The sequence below is a fragment of the Haematobia irritans genome, chromosome 2 (assembly GCF_050003625.1).
Source record: "Haematobia irritans isolate KBUSLIRL chromosome 2, ASM5000362v1, whole genome shotgun sequence".
Lineage (NCBI taxonomy): Eukaryota > Metazoa > Arthropoda > Insecta > Diptera > Muscidae > Haematobia > Haematobia irritans.
The window spans coordinates 163,884,878-163,901,265 of record NC_134398.1 but is presented as its reverse complement, the minus strand read 5'-3'; positions in this window follow the sequence as shown (position 1 = coordinate 163,901,265).

Below are 16,388 nucleotides of genomic sequence, written 5' to 3'. Positions count from 1 at the left end.
ATATGTTCCAAACATATTTTGCATGAAGCACATATATTATTGGACACTGCCGAAACATTAATATGTTTGTTTTATTTGAACATATTATATGTTTGGAAGCATTTTGAGCCCAAAAATATTATATGCTTGGAAGAATTTTTCCCAAAGATTGTGCTCATTGCCTAACATACTCGTCATTTTTACTTCCACGAAATATTTTAGTTCTTGGCACCTTTTTCTGTAATACAAATAATGTTGAAGAAATTATTCACTTTTATAAATTTTTTAAATTTTACCTTTCGCCTGCACGGAGAATTGAACCGAACCCCATACAGTTTGTAAGCCAACACACTATCCACTGGACTACGTAGCTGTTATAGTCACCAGTAGATAATTATCGTTATAAGTTACATTTATATAGCTCAGTTTGCAGCGCCCACGAGCCCATGCAAACATAACATTATTTAACAGAAACATACATTTTTTTGCCACGTGGAGCAGTGGTTAGCATGTCTGCCTTGCACGCAAAGGGTCGTGGGATCAATCCCTGCTCCGACCGAATACTTTTTTACGCATTTATATTTATACTATATTAAATTTTTATAATGAAACTTCGAAATGTGGGTTATTAAAGATTTATAGTCAGTAGCAGTGCTTGATATAAACGAAATTGACTGATTTTTGGATAAAATATTATTTTTTTTTGCAGAAATAACAATTTTGTAACAAAAAACTGTTTTTGGTACAAAACTTTAAAATTTGGAAGGAATGCAAAAACTCTAACAAAAGAAGAACGTGGAGTCGAGTATAAACATACATAAATAATTTTATAATATAAACATACATTTATTTAGGCGTGAATAGTTTTTTACTAGCAGTTAACACCATCGCTCTAAAATGCCTTTTATTTTTCTTTAATAATTCATTTTAAAGAAAATAAAATTTTTTAATTGTTTTAGCTGCAAAACTCGAAGTTAATGCCCGTTTTTATATTTGAAGGTGTCCGTCAACTCCTCGTGGACTACTTATTAATAAAAAGGAACTAAACTTTGTTTTTATACATTTTACTGTGTAATTTTTCACTATTTCCTCCTTATTTCATTTTACTGTCCCAACTCTAAAAAGAGTATAGTGCCCTTTCGTTATTTTTATGAAGACCCCTGATTTCTTTTAACGAACCAAGAAAAAAATTGTGCCCATAATGCCAAAATGATAAACAAAACACATGTCCACACATACATAAAATGCTGCTCTCAAGACGAAAACATATGCTGTTTGTGGGAGCCACCGTGGTGCAATGGTTAGCATGCCCGCCTTGCATACACAAGGTCGTGGGATCGATTCCTGCTACGACCGCACACCAAAAGTTTTTCAGCGGTGGATTACCCTACCTCAGTAATGCTGGTGACATTTCTGAGGGTTTCAAAGCTTCTCTAAGTGGTTTCACTGCAATGTGGAACGCCGTTCGGACTCGGCTATAAAAAGGAGGTCCCTTATCATTGAGCTTAACATGGAATCGGGCAGCACTCAGTGATAAGAGAGAAGTTCACCAATGTGGTATCACAATGGACTGAATAGTCTAAGTGAGCCTGATACATCGGGCTGCCACATAACCTAACCTAACCTAACCTATGCTGTTTGTTTTTCAAATGTCTATTCTCTTGGATCCGAATGTCTATTCTCTTTATTCAAATTAAATAATATTTAGACTTAAGCATATCAAATTTTTGGCCTTACCATAAAACAGTTTTCCGAAACAACATACAAGCGGTTTCACAGAAATTGTTCTCTTTTGATTCTTTAGCTGTGTTATGTTGATATCTTTCGTCAACTCTCCCGGTTTCCATCACTATTTCTTTCTCTATACTCTCTCTGTCGCTTTGAATAAAATATCACAACATATGTATGTTTAGTCGAAATTTGTAAATTTATATATGTTTGCATTCACACATATGATTTGTATGAAACATTCATGCCCCAAACATAATATATTCTAACATATTAACATAGATGTCCCAAACATTTAGTGTTAGTTTAGGATAATTACATGTTTGCACTTGAATATATTGTGTTTTAAAATTGTGCCCGAAGCACATTTTGTTTATATCGGAACATATGAAAAACATATTTTTCTAACAGTGTACGCATATTAAATCGAACTTATTTCAAATTGAGTACAATCAACAACCCAGAAAAATGGAGTACTATTTCAGCAGGATTGTAAGGGAGAGATGCAGTACCAACTGTTTACAAAGCAACCCGATTTAGAGCAGCTTCTATATAGCGCTGATATAAAGGGTGATACGGTCAAAACTTGGTCAAGGGAAAACGCGTGTAAATCGATGAAATCGTTTATTTGAAAAATCAAATTAAATTTCTTTTTCAAGTTCAATTAGTATAAAATTCAGGAAAAATATTCAGTTAGGCTTTCGCTTTTCCAAATCCGAATTGCCGGGCCTCACGCTTGACACCTGCCATCAGATTTTGTACAGCCACCTTGTCCACCTTCTTCGCCGCAGAAAGCCAGTTTGCCTTGAACTGCTGCTCGTCCTTAGCAGTTTTTTTTTTGGTCTTCTTTAGGTTCCGCTTGACAATAGCCCAGTATTTCTCAATTGGGCGGAGCTCTGGCGTGTTGGGAGGGTTCTTGTCCTTGGGAACCACCTTCACGTTGTTGGCGGCGTACCACTCCATGGCCTTTTACCGTAATGGCAAGATGCCAAATCCGGCCAAAACAGTACGGAACAACCGTGTTTCTTCAGGAAAGGCAGTAGACGTTTATTCAAACACTCTTTCACGTAAATTTCTTGGTTGACAGTCCCGGAAGCTATGAAAATGCTGATTTTCAAGCCACAGGTACAGATGGCTTGCCAAACCAGATATTTATTTGCGAACTTTGACAGTTTTATGTGCTTGAATATATCTGCTACCTTTCCCCTTCCTTTTGCCGTATAAAACTCCTGTCCCGGAAGCTGCTTGTAGTCGGCTTTGACGTAGGTTTCGTCGTCCATTACCACGCAGTCAAACTTCGTCAGCATCGTCGTGTACAGCCTCCGGGATCGCGCTTTGGCCGTCGTATTTTGTTTATCATCGCGATTTGGAGTCACTACCTTCTTGTAAGTCAATAGTCCGGCTCGTTTTTTGGCTCGATGCACGGTTGTAGACAATACACCCAGCTTATTTGCAACATCTCGGAGAGAGATGTTAGGGTTTCGCTTGAAACTACCGGCAACTCTCTTTGTCGTCTCAGCGGCTTCCGGTTTTCGATTTCCCCCCGATCCAAACTTCCTGGCTGTCGACAAACGTTCCCCAAACACTTTAATTACATTTGTAACGGTTGATTTGGCAACTTTTAGCGATTTTGCCAGCTTTGAGTGCGAGTAGCTCGGATTTTTGATACGCTGCTCTTCTTGCTTGGACGGCATTTTGACAACTGAAGAGTGAATTCCAAAATCAAAATAGGAGCAACATTCTACACACACACACCTTCAAAATGAGGGGTGTTCAGGTTTTTTAAATGCAAAATTGAAAGAAATACGTCAAGTTTATATTGACCAAATTTTGACCGTATCGCCCTTTAATTGCTCATTTTAATAGAAATATTGCTCAGAAGTGATATATAATCTTGAGTATAGCATTGTTGGCGTGAAGGAAAGCAGCACTACCTTTCATGCATCTATACTGCATAAATTGGTTGCAATAACGTAAACGAATAATCATAAACCAGTTTGATTTCTCGTTTACGTTATTGCACAGATTCATGCAGTGTGGAGGCACTGCCTACTTTATTGTATACCAAAAAGTGCAACTAAACTCTCACTGCTGAAGTATTTTTTGCTGGGAAAGAACTATTTTTTTTTTTTTGATCCATTGATTTTTATGAGATTCAACCCAGTCGTCCTTAGTCCTGTTTTGAATTAAGATTATATATCCCTATCATATCTAAATGTAGAGCCTATACTAGTGACAGATTTAGTAGTGTTGAATATTCCAGATGATCATTTTATTTATTGAAAATAAAATTCACAAAAATCCTCTTCAACCATATTGTCTTAACTAATGCCCATCAAATATGATTGATGAACTTCATGTTGGAATTTCCTATTTCAGGATATCACGAGTAACCAACTTGTCTGCCACATGCCTTTGAAAAAGAACATCTGTAAGAGAAAATCCTTTTTGAGTAATTAAGGAAAGTCATCAATTATCAACAATTTAACAAATATACATACACATTTCTCTCTCTCTCTCTCTCTCTCTGTCTCACTTTCTCTTTCCGCTGTCAAATGGAATATTCATGGCACTAACGAGTCGCGCATGCGCTTTATGTTCAATTTTATGGTTTCCTTGGGATTAGAACACACATCAAATTTCAAAATCAAGATGCTAAATGTTTTTGTTTATGAAAAGCAAACATTTATTTTAACCAAACGTTCTGCACCACCTCATCGTTAGTTTTTCTGATGTGCCGATAAATGCTGTTAGGGCATATCATCGAGAAGAAAAAGTTACTAAAAATAGCGCCACAATGAGAAAAAAAAGTTGAAAATCTTGTAAGGCATGCCTAAGAAATATAAAAGAAATGAAAATATGAAACATGTCTTGAGTAAAGATTGACATAAAATGTCGCAGGTCATGGAGTATCTGGAGGGATAAGCAAATATAGAAGAACCACTTCAAGTACCCATGTACGAACAAAAACTGGGCGGCTGAAAAGGACAAATGGTGAGGAAAACCACCAATGCGTAACCATTAATTAGTTAGGGATTTCAAAAAAAAAAAAAAAGTATTTTATAAAGCCAAGAATTTTTTTTTTTTTTTTTTGAAAAGAGACCATAATGATTTATATTTTGGGGAAATAATTAACACGGTTCTAAAACAATTTGATATAGCCTAGGGATGATATTGATGGACAGACAGCTGTTTCCATATTTCCATAAAAAACCACCACAGATCCTTTTTTTGCCCCGATAAATATGTAGAACTAATTTTATAGTTTGTTTCATTTTTTTTTCAAAAATTTCAAAAATCTTTCTTTTCCCCCCCTCCCCTTGAAATGAACCCAAAAACCATTGATTACAAATGTTGTGGAGAATCTTTGATCTTAGGGCAATCTCGCATAGCCTAGGCAGTTGGCAAATACTCATCATTGATTTGCCATAATCTATTCCCCCCGTTTGTAATGATCTTTTTTCCGGTGATTTTTGCTACAATTTTTATAGCCATTTTAATGTAAAATGGCCATGCTATTATCTTCAAACAATACATACCGTAATTTTATGTCAAGGGTATGTCCGTCCATCTGTTCTGTTCTACAGCCGCCTCTATCCCATGTCAGACTAAGATCGATGGCTAGAATGTTGCATATACGATTGCCACCACCACCAATAAAACAATGGGTCTTTATTAATTTCAACAACATTCAAGGACTCTAATCATGCGTGCACTCTTCATTTTTCCTTTTTTCCCTTTCCGGGTGATAATTCACCATCAACACACAGGACAAGCCAGCACACAAGTACCCTATGACATTATCCTAGATCATAGGATTCCTGTCCATTGGCTAGGGTTGTGATTTTCCGGCTTTATTTTTAAAGTTGCCAGACAGTCGATTTGATGCTATCATGTTTTTGTGTCATCGTGTTGGGAAATTCAATGGAAATAGGATTGCATGAATGTTTTTCGCACCACTTCTAAGTAGGCAAACTAATACAGGTAGGGAAAATCACAAATTTTTTGGAATGTAGTACTGGCCTACAAAAAAGATTTCGTTTTTTAAGCATCACAATTTCTTCACCTTGGCCAGATGAAATAACAGGACCTATAATTAATTTTCATTTTTAGTGCCTTTGTTTCCGTTCTATTGTCACAAAAAAACGCTAGCATGTAATTCATTAAAAAAGTATCAAAAGATTAAAATCAGAACAATGAAATGTTTAACCATTGTTTTATTTGGTTGGGCGAAAATGATATTTTATTGCAACAATGTGTGGATTACATTTTGCATTGTAAAACATCAAGAACCTCTAGATAATTTTACAATTATGGGGGTAAATTTCTTTCTCTCAAAACTCGAGAGGGATACATACATCCTAGGTATGTGTGATTTTAAAATTTTACGCAGTAAAAAATAAGTAAGGAAGAACGAAGTACTTCGTTCAAAAATTAAACTTAATTATAACCCATACCATAATACGATCCCAACAAAAAAAAAAGCCTCGCGAAGAAAGTAGTGAAAATGTTCATTTTGGATCTGGAATTTAACATGGGCTTATCATAGGACGGATGTCCACCATTTCAACAGGCGTTGCACGGAATTTACATCACTTCTTAGGGTGTGATCCGAATTCAGTGTGTTAGATGTGAATTAAATAATATTGTAATGTTTTCTATCAATGACCTGGCGTATTGACCACAAATTGAAATTAAAATTGACAGAATTATACTACGAATTGCACCAAAATTGCAAAATTGCCGGAACAATTTTGGAGATATTTTGTTAAGTACACACAGAGAAGGAATATAACCAAAATGTTATTTTTGGACGGGGAACATGTAACATTTTTGTGACGAAAATCCTATACTCAGTTTTGTAAATGTATGACGATTTTATATTTGAGTAGTCCAGGGTCTAGCAAGCATTTTGACAACTTTTTGCCCAGCGCTATATATTCTAGTTAATTAGAATTGCAATAGCTCTAATCCCGATATTAATACGGTTTTATTAATTATCTCATATAACAAACACATTTAAGAAACTACAAATTTGAAAAATATAAATTTTACACACGCATTTATAAATGCTTTTCTATATTCTCTGGTGAGTGAGCTCTTTGCTTGCTATCATACACGTGCATGTGCTCATACTCATGTTGTTCTAACGGTATCCTTCGCATTAGAGGTGCACTGTTAGAAAAATATGTTTTTCATATGTTCCGATATAAACAAAATGTGTTTCGGGCACAATTTTTAAACACAATATATTTAAGTGCAAACATGTAATGTTCCTACACTAACACTAAATGTTTGGGACATCTATATTAATATGTTGGAATATATTATGTTTGGGGCATGAATGTTTCATAAAAATCATATGTGTGAATGCAAACATATATAAATTTACAAATTTCAACTAAACATACATATGTTGTTATATTTTATTCAAAGCGACAGAGAGAGTATAGAGAAAGAAATAGAGATGGAAACCGGAAGAGTTGACGAAAGATATCAACATAACACAGCGAAAGAATCAAAAGAGAACAATTTCTGTGAAACCGCTTGTATGTTGTTTCGGAAAACTGTTTTATGATAAGGCCAAAAATTTGATATGCTTAAGTCTAAATATTATTTAATGTGAATAAAGAGAATAGACATTCGGAACCAAGAGAATATACATTTGAAAAACAAACAGCATATGTTTTCGCCTTGAGAGCAGCATTTTATGTATGTGTGGACATGTGTTTTGTTTATCATTTTGGCATTATGGGCACAATTTTTTTCTTGGTTCATTAAAAGAAATCAGGGGTCTTCATAAAAATAACGAAAGGGCACTATACTCTTTTTAGAGTTGGGACAGTAAAATGAAATAAGGAGGAAATAGTGAAAAATTACACAGTAAAATTTATAAAAGTAAAGTTTAGTTCCTCTTTATTAATAAGTAGTCCACGAGGAGTTGACGGACACCTTCAAATATAAAAAAATGGTCCTCGGTTCGATTCTCCGTGCAGGCGAAAGGTAAAATTTAAAAAAATTATAAAAGTGAATAATTTCTTCAACATTATTTGTATTACAGAAAAAGGTGCCAAGAACTAAAATATTTCGTGGAAGTGAAAATTACGAGTATGTTAGGCAATGAGCACAATCGTTTTTGGGAAAAATTCTTCCAAGCATATGACATTTTTGGGCTCAAAATGCTTCCAAACATATAATATGTTCACATAAAACAAACATATTAATGTTTCGGTAGTATCCAATAATATATGTGCTTCCTGCAAAATATGTTTGGAACATATGTTAAAGAAGCGATTTTTTTTGAGGGCGTGTGCGCGTGACTGAAATTTCACTCACGCACATTCACGAAGCAAAACATTTATTCACGCACACTCACACACGATACGTGTGGTAGCCAATCCCACTCACGCACATTCACGAAATGAAAACCAGTACTCACGCCGAATTACTTTTAAAGACCCACGTTCACGCACGATTCACGACAATTCACGTGATTCACAACACATTCACGACACTCACGATATTTTCCAAACGGTAATCAGCAAAGGTAACAAAGTTCAAAAATAGAATAACATTTGTTCGTGAGCCAAATTTATTTCAGGTAACATACGAGTGTGAATTAAATCTTGATTATTTTCTTGAGTGTGATTTTGCAGAAATTTTATTCACGCACATTCACGAACCGATTTTATTTCACACGCACGCTCATGCACGAAATATTTATTTCAGTCCCATTCACGCACATTCACTAGAGTTCCTTTGGATTTTGTTCACGACTCACGTGATTCACGTGTGAATCACGCGTGTCACGCGTGCACCTCTACTTCGCATACTTCTTTTAGCTTTCGTACATATTCTCAGCGGTGTGCGCGTTTTGATATCGATAGCAGTCAACTATTTTCGCAACAAAACAATTTGTTGAAAATTCAGAATGTTTCTATTGGTTTCTCTGTCAAGCATCTATTTACAAACACATTTCAACAACAAATGCCTCATATTGAATAGACAAATTTGTTGAGCATCACCAGATTTTAAATACAAATAAAGTTGTTAATATTTATTTGCAGTTATTTTTTTGTGTGTAGTTGATTCTGAACCTACAGAATTAACATAGTATGCCACTAATATTGAGTCCATTATAAAACAAGTATATACGGCCGTAAGTTCGGCCATGATACCGTCCACCATGGATTGCGTGAAAACTTCTACGAAAGACTGTCATCAACAATCGAATTACTTGGGTTGTGGTATCTTAAAACTTCTTAACTTCGTATTCTAAATTGTGAGTTAGTCAATACGTGGTATATATTAGACAAAAAAGTTATGTATAGGTAAGTCTACAAATAATTACGAATCGACATGGACTTTTGCACGGTACGTGGAGAGCCAGAATTGAAATATGGGGGTCACTTATATGGGGCTACAATTATGAACTTGATATGGACCAATTTTTGTGTGATCGATTTATATGAGGGCTATATATAACTATAGACCAATATGGACCTAGTTAGGCATGGTTATTAACGGCCATATACTAGCACAATGTACCAAATTTCAACTGACTCGGATGAAATTTGCTCCTCCAAGAGGCTCCAAAACCAAATGTCGCGATCGGTTTATATGGGGGCTATATATGATTATGGACTGGTATGGACCACTTTTGGCATGGTTGTTAAATATCATATACTAACATCACGTACCAAATTTCAACCAGATCGGATGAATTTTGCTTCTCCAAGAGGCTCCAAAACCAAATCTCGGGATGGGTTTATATGGGGCTATACACAGAGAATACAGATTGGTTGTGATAACCGAATTTATTGCCAACCTCCTTTTGGCAGTTGCAGCAACTAACTGTTGGTAGTTGTGATACCCGATAAATTCGTTCGTCTCAATCGAATTATGGGAAATCCAACTAATACTATACATGGGGTTGGTTGTATTAGACAATGAAATTGGTCGTTGCCCCTTGTTCGTTTGGTTATGTCACCCAACTTTACTAGCATCTTAACCGAATTGAAAATTAATTTTTCCTCAAAATGTTGTATTTTATTTATATTTTTAAATGATAGAAAGGTACATAAAATAACTTTATACCTAAATACAATACATTGATAACAATTTAAAACAAGGATCACTATTAAAGGCAATTGGAGTTAAATCTTTGGAGCTCTTCGTTCAGTAGTATTTATAATTGGAGTCCGAACTGAGTACATAGTGGTATATCAGAAAAATTGGCCAACACATCCCGTCTAAAACCACAACAAATTAAATCAGAAAATTAGAGTGTAGTTTTAAAAAATAAATAAGAATCTACTCGCCATGGTCACTTTCTTTTGGGTTTCACAGATAAACGGCAGATATGGAGATGATCTTTAAAGTCGTTATCATTGTTTTCGCACAATAAAATTGTTCCACATCTAAAACATAATACAACTCAATCTGCATTTGATCCTAAACAATTTAAGATGCGCACTATTTATCTAACTGGTAGCATTGAGTATCCTCAAGCCTGCGCGAGTTGTTCGTGAAAATGTTTGAGTGGCACTCCACCAAGGACTCAAATAAACTTAGATATGGCTGAAAAATAATCCGTTTCCTGTGGTTTTTACTTTAAATTAAAAAAAAAACACGTTTTCCTTCAACATTGAAGAATTATTAATAAATTGTTTGACATTTAAAAATATTTCCAAAGGAATTCGGCTCTGAAAACCAATTGTTAGTGCTGAATACTAAATGACAGTTATAAAAGATTTATAAGGTTGGTTGTGCGTATCGAATTCGATAAAAAATTTTCGTAAGAGAGGCAATTAGTTCAGACAACTATTTGAATGGTATTACAAACAAAAATCTATAATAATAAGCGCCAAATGGAAACAGAAACGAAATAATGGTTGTAAATAAAGTAAATAGATTGACACAACTGTGATTTCATTGTAAATGCAGAATTTTCATTACAACAATCGATTTTCAACTAATATCTTCTCTGTGTGTATATAATTATGGACTGATATGAACCAATTCCTGCATGGTTGTTGGATACCAACATTACGTACCAAATTTCAACCGAATCGGATGAATTTTGCTCTTCCAAGGGGCTCCGGAGGTCAAATCTGGGGATCGGTATAATTATGGACCGATTTCGACCAATTTTTGCATGGGTGTTTGAGGCCATATATTAACACCACGTACTACATTTCAACTGAATCAGATGCATTTTGGTCTTCCAAGAAGCTCCGGAGGTCAAATCTGGGGATCGGTTTATATGGGGGCTATATATAATTATGGACCGATGTGGATCAATTTCTGCACGGTTGTTTAAGACCATATGCTTACACCATGTACCAAATTTCAGCCGGATCGGATGAAATTTGCTTCTCTTAAAGGTTCCGCAAGCCAAATCGGGGGAACGGTTTATATGGCGGCTATATATAATTATGGACCGATGTGGACCAATTTTTGCATGGTTGCTAGAGACCATATACCAACACCATGTACAAATTTCAGCCGGATCGGACGAAATTTGCTTCTCTTAGAGGATTCGCAGGCCAAATCTGGGGGTCCGTTTATATGGGGGCTATACGTAAAAGCGGACCGATATGGCCCATTTGCAATACCATCTTACCTACATCTATAACAACTACTTGTGCCAAGTTTCAAGTCGATGGCTTGACCCAGAATATATATACCTTATTGGGTCTTAGAGCAATATTTCGATGTGTTATTTGTAAGTGTTTGATATGGCCCGCTTTCCCGATTGATCTTCTAGATACTTCCGTTCTAATAGGGATAAAATTCTATAGAATTTAGTTTTCAAATCATTTGAAGGGCTTTGTTTCATCTAAATTTCTTTAACGCTTAAGTTAAAAATTTCACTAAACCTCTTTTCTATGGCCAGGCATCCAATCATGTGAATATTGTACTACTCAGCCATCTTTGAAAGATTTTCGGCAGTTGTGTGTCGTGTTGAAGTTCTGAGTCGATCTATCCTGTCAAAATCATGCTCTCTTTCGAACGAACATGGTACAAGTACTTGTTAGTGATATAGGTCAGATGGTATTGCCAATGGACATTTCGGAGCATATTTAGATAGCCCCCATATGGAGCGAATCCCATACTGGAATCTGGAGCCTCCAGAAGACAAATTACATCCGAACGGGTAGACATTTGGAACGAGATGATAGTATATGTTACGTTTTCTAACAACCTTGGAAAAATTGGTCCATAAAGGTTAACAGTGGACCTATATAAACCAACTAGACACTCATGGAGGAAAAAAATCCATCCGATACGTTTTTATCTAACATGGACTCCATATGAATAATATGGATAGAAAACAACGTTAACAAGTTTTAAGATCCATTACCACCAACAACTGTTACCACAACCCACGTAATTCGATTCTGGATTTACGGTCCTTAGTAGAGTTTTACGCACAGTCCATTGTGCGGGGTACATAAGGCTCGGTCTGGTCGAGCTTTCGGTCGTAAGCCATCATAAAAAAGTCAACGAACATTTTTATAGCCAATATAAATTGTAATGGAATGTTTTTAAACAACAGAAAAAATTAATTTTCTTGAATTAAAAAAATAACTAAAATATTTGAATTAATTTTTTCTAAAATTTTTCTAAAATTTTTTCGTGGTGGATTCATTGTTTTTTTGGTGTGTACTTATTTTTTTTTTTTAATTTATAGTAAATATAATAAGAGAAATTCTTAGCATTATCTACGTAAGCTATCAGCTTACAAATTATTCGTTAGATTCCTCAACTTGTAAACAGTACTTCAAATTTACAAAATATCATATTCGGCCGTCCATTATTATCTGTTCTTAGATGAGCATTATTTTCCGCATTCAATGGTATTCGTCAATGTGTCGTAAATTCTCTTTTTTACTAAATAACATGGCGATCGGAAACTTTAAAAGTTCATGATCGGATAACGTATCAACGACAGATACCACGGACGGACATCAAAGGCTCAAAACATCTCGGAATAATCTCCAGTATATAATATATTATATTTAGCCTACGATACATATTTCTACAGCGCACAATTTCATGCAATCCAACTTAGAAAAAATAAAACTTTCCGTTCTCTACTCTTACTTTCTTGTCATTTTGCATTTTTATCGATTTTCACTAATCACAACCGAACTCACTGCTATAATTTACATAGATAGACATCATTTTGTTGACACATGTAAGAGAACTCAACTAACAAATGGATTCCGAACCACCCAAGAAGTTGCTTACATATGTCACGGTTTAATTTTAAACCCCATTAATTTAAGTCGTTAAGAACACCACTATCGAATGATAATTTTTTTATTAGTGAAATTTTTCGATACGTATAATTTTCTTTGGCTAATTATGAATCAAAAACGGATAAATATTGAATTACCACGTTTCATTCAAAACTCATAAATTAGGTTAAAATGATCTTAGCAATAGCATGCATATGCTCAAATAAAAAATACCCAGATATTATCAGATGTTTTGTACTTTGGATCTTGTCTTTTTTGGAATATCTCTCAGTTGAAAATGAAAGAAATGGAAATCTTATACAATGATAAACAATACCACAATCGGGAATAATGAAATCTAAACGGAAAAGGAAGTTCACAATGAAACGAAAGAGTCGGCTTATTAAAAAAAAAACTAAACCGAAGAAAATTAAATGTAAACTAATATGAGAGCTCATCGCACATTCAACTTCGTATAACGCATCAACGAGCGTGTCTCTATCGCAGATTATTGTCGAGAAACTGAAATGTATTGTTTTAAAAAAAGGGTGTTCCATATGTGTGAGATAGAATTAAAATTACCTGGATTTTAATTACCGTTCTGTTAGAATTTTAGCTGAAGCCAATTGGTATTCAGCTCCCTTTAAATGTGAAAACCTATGTATGTATTAATGAATCTTTTGTCTCTGGAAAAGTAAATGGCCACAAACCACATACGGTTGTACACAAAATGTATGGATTGGGCAAAAGCGTGGTGGTCCTAGACATACCTCAGCAATACTCAGCATGAATCATCGGTAACCTATCTGATCAATAACTTCTAAGAATACAGTAGGATCAGCATCATATGTTTACCTGGACACTGATCCGTAGATGCAATATTGGAGACATAGGGAGCTGAGAGAATCAAAAATCCATAGAGGCCATATTGACTCATTTGGATGAATGGACACTGGAAACATTGCGATTGTCCGATAAACGACCAAAACGACTATGGAGTAAGGCAAATTGGGATACCCACGGGAATAATGTCCTTGCTCCTAGAATTGCGGGCACCACTGTATGTTATGGAACAAGAACAATGGAAAATGTTGTAAATTGAGTGGTTCCTGTTAAAAATCCGACCTTGAACAAGATGCCGATCCCACCACTTGAAAGAAGAATAAATGTTTCATACGAGACCTGAATAAATGTTTCATACGAGTTTAAGATCCCAATACGGTGTAGGAGTATGTGAGCTGACATAAGAGTCCTGGATTTCAATTTCGGGCTAGCCTAACGCAATTCCAGCAGACGGACAAAAAATCTTCTTTTAAATTTGTAACAAATGTTAGCACTTGCAACAGACCAGAACGCCACATATCATTATAGGGTAGCTCATATGTATTGCAACCCATTTCAGGTTGCTATCATTTCTAAACCGTTTGTCTGACTGCTGAGAGATTTATACCAGTGACAGTTTATTTTCTAGTTTACAAACTTAAAAAAACATTGATGGAATTCAATTGTGATAGCTTTGTATTTGGAAACACCACAAGTGGCTATCGTTAGAGATCTCCAGCATTGAAATAAATATTTTGTTTCACGTACCATTGCTAGTTATCGTCATACTGGCAGTGTTTCATCGAGTCCAAAAATAATCCGAAAAGTGAAGTCCAGATTTGATCGAAATCCACCCGGCAGTGGTAAAAAAACTTGCTGATGAGCTGATCATATGCGAGATCGGCTGCAACACTTATTGAAAAATGAGTTTAGACTAACGCCATTGCAGTTCCAAGAAGTACAAGAGTTCTCCGATGTCCACAAAATGCTAGACTGGAAGGGCCAAGAAGTTGTCTCGCTTGCACGAAAGTGAACAGTTAGTGTATTTGGTTTTATCCGATGAGTATGAGCCATTCCAAATTGAGGACCTTCGATTGGCCACCAGAACTCAAGCGCGTTAGTGAGAAACATGTCCTAGGTTAGGTGGCAGCCCGATGTATCAGGCTCACTTAGACTATTCTGTCCATTGTGATACCACATTGGTAAACTTCTCTCTTATCACTGAGTGCTGCCCGATTCCATGTTAAGCTCAATGACAAGGGACCTCCTTTTTATAGCCGAGTCCGAACGGCGTTCCACATTGCAGTGAAACCACTTAGAGAATTTTTGAAACCCTCAGAAATGTCACCAACATTTCTGAGGTGGAATAATTCACCGCTGAAAAACTTTTTGGTGTTCGGTCGAAGCAGGAATCGAACCCACGACCTTGTGTATGCAAGGCTGCCATGCCACGGTGGCTCCCTATTAAAGACAGTATTGAAGCACTGAGCAGAAACATTTTCGACGCAGGTAATGGACATTAAAAAAAACGTCATCGCACTCAGCACGCATCCACCAAGAGTAACTTAAAAACAAGTATATACAGAAGTAAGTTCGGCCGGGCTGAATCTTACGTACCCACCACCATGAATCAAATATTATAGTATCTTTTAAAATTTCAGGGGGGGGGGGTTGATGACAGATATTTTCCCAAGCAGAGCAGCTTCCCAAAGATAATTTCAAAGATTTTACCCATGAAGACTATATCAGATTCTGGATTTATAAGAACCATTTTTGTTTGAATTTTAGAGGAATCATTAACATCTCTTGTAAGTGTGCAAGAAAATGATGAAATAACGCCTGGATTTGAAATCTAAAATCTGTAGATTTTCATCCCCATTATATAAATGATTAAGAGAAGAAAAATCTGAAAATTTTACATTTATCAATTTTCATAATCAATGCGTCTTTTATACGCTCAAGAAGTGAACTCGGTCTATATGGAGACCTTACCAAATGGACTGATAAAAACTAAATCCTATAACGTTTTTGCGAGTCTAAAATACCAGTATATTTACAATTTCAGCCAAATCGGATAAATACTACAGTTTCTAGAAACCCAAGAAGTTAAATCGGGAGATCGGTCTTATGGGGGTCTATACTAACACATGGACCGATACTCACCGTTTTCGGCACACCTATTTACGGTCCTAAAATACTTTTAGATTTTCAATTTCAGGAACATTTTATAAAAACTACGGTTTCTATTAGCCCAAGAAGTAACATCTGGGGATCGGTCTATATGGGGGCTATATCAAAACATGGACCAATATTCACCATTTTCGGTTTCGGTCTTTGTGGTTGTAAAATACCTCTAGATTTCCAATTTCAGGCAAATTGGAAAAAACCAACGGATTCTATAAGCCCAAGAAGTAAAATCAGGAGTTCGGTCTATATGGGGTCTATACTAAAACACGGGCCGATAATCACCATTTTTGGCATACCTCTTTGTGGTCCCGAAATACCTCTAGATTTCCAATTTCAGGTAAATTGAATTAAAACTACGGATTCTATAAGCCCAAGACCCCATATCGGGAGGTCGGTTTATATGGGAACTATATCAAAACCTGGACC